Source organism: Pterocles gutturalis, unplaced genomic scaffold (genome assembly GCF_000699245.1).
Source record: "Pterocles gutturalis isolate BGI_N339 unplaced genomic scaffold, ASM69924v1 scaffold8684, whole genome shotgun sequence".
Lineage (NCBI taxonomy): Eukaryota > Metazoa > Chordata > Aves > Pterocliformes > Pteroclidae > Pterocles > Pterocles gutturalis.
This window is the reverse complement of record NW_010128129.1, coordinates 4,755-6,668: the sequence shown is the minus strand read 5'-3', so window position 1 is coordinate 6,668 and position 1,914 is coordinate 4,755. Positions and strand designations below refer to the sequence as shown.

Below are 1,914 nucleotides of genomic sequence, written 5' to 3'. Positions count from 1 at the left end.
AAAATTCCACCTTCCCTTTCAACCAGTCAATACTGCAAATGTGTCCTACTTATTTTCTCTAAGTTTTTTATTTGCCTAGTTAGTATTTCTTTTACCTCTACATTCTTGCCACGGTCCCTGGTATTATACAGAACCACTACCAAGCTAGCTTACAAGAGAACCCTTTACATGCTCTTTCTGTTAAAGAAACACTTTCAGCTCTGGATCTTTGCCAGATTTTACAGAACACTCATCCTCACTGCTGATATTGCCCCTGTAGAAAAAATTCAGTACATTTAATTCAGGTGAGCTACAACAAAACGCAATATCCAGTTTTGGCAAACGCCCATGTATAAAATTACTAAGTTGTTTCATTCAAAACATAGTTGGAATTATTATCACCGTACTAAAAAGGAGCTTTGTTTAATGCTCCACACCAAAAACGTAGTGAGGACTGCTCTATGATTTTAAATTGGGAACCAGACATTTAAACGTGAGTTTAGAGCCAGGGCTCAGCACAACGGAGTCTTTTGCATGTGCCTTGATTTTTATTAGTTCTTCTGCAATGCAAAAGAGGACAAGCAGAGAAACTTTTCCAAGAGGAGATTCGCAGAAAATCCATGAAGGCAAAAATTAACCATTAAAGAAAAACCAACATCTATGGCTCTGTTTGGTACCCCTGGATGCTGCATACAGCAAACAACACTTATCTGATAGATTATGCACCATGTGGTGGGTGCCCAATTTGGATGGCTTTTATTGTTGCTTTTCAGCTCCAGAACTATAAATCAGCCACTAACTAGTTCTCCTCCCACAAAAACCCTCTACACAGCTTTAAATGAATATTGCAGAACTACTGTAATTCAGCAGTGTTGGTAAGCCACTTCTTCTCTCATAATGGCCTGTCCTAGCCCTTAAAGTGCATATGCCAGTTTGGTTCAAGTTTTATAATCCAGAATGTTCCACAGTGCCTCTTCAAAACCAGTTCCAGTTCAATTGTGCCTTCCCTAGGTAACTGTAAGTCTGAAAAATTGCCTGTTCTGAATCTATTATTTACGTTATATGCAGCAACACCTTACCTATTTCATTCTGGAGTCTGGAACATACTGTAGGCCAGATAATCTCTACCTACCTTCATCTCCCAGGAAGGGCAATGGAAGTTTTTGACACACAGTAAAATGCAGCTGGCCTAAGAATCAGTGAAAAGAAATCATGGAATGTTTTCTCAAGGACTGCATGGGACCCAACATGTTCATTTTGAGTTCCAGAATGCCTGTCTTGGGTCTTAAATGTTGCTTCAAATACACATGGGTGACAGCTGTAATTAAGGGAAAATGCAGCACCAATAATAGCATGTTAAAAGTGAGCAATTCTCAATTGTCAGTACTTAACAACTGAATATCTTCTTACTTCTACCTTCTCCTCCCATACATGGAATTTCTTCACTACTGACAAAGTGCATATACTAATCATAGACTCTGAATGTTAAAAGAACCAGGAACAAGATATAAATGAGGGTGGTATGTCTTGAGGGCACCTGTAGAAAACACTGATTTCAAGTAATTTTGATTAGAAAATTTTACTTCACAATCCTTTTCCAGATCACAGATGTTCAGAATTAAAAAGAGTATGGAATTAATGTAATGTTAGCTGTTTCGCCATCAGCATCACAAAGGAAAAAAAGAAACAATAAAACATGATGCAGAATTCACTCTTCCAATGATTGTCATTGAACTATTACATTAGTAAACATTCACAGTATGAAGTCTCTTTCAATATATCTCCAGCATATAAAGTAGTGCAAAAAAGCATTCCAGTCATTTTGCCTTTGCAGTCAGACCAGGTTAAATGATTCTCTTACTTCATTTCTTTCATTATTAGACAACAAATGCTGTAATGCCTCCAAAGAGAGTTATAAAAATAAACAATTTCTGG

General features: G+C 37.3%; 1 protein-coding gene across 1 annotated transcript in view; it reads right to left on the bottom strand.

Annotated features, from left to right (window-relative positions):
* Positions 1-537: 537 nt before the first annotated feature.
* The window catches only part of KCNA4 (potassium voltage-gated channel, shaker-related subfamily, member 4), a 4,702-nt gene continuing 3,325 nt past the window's right edge, over positions 538-1,914 (bottom strand). The window contains exon 1 of the mRNA XM_010079502.1: positions 538-1,914. This exon is cut by the window's right edge and continues 3,325 nt beyond it. The gene's annotated coding sequence lies outside the window, so the exon portion shown is untranslated.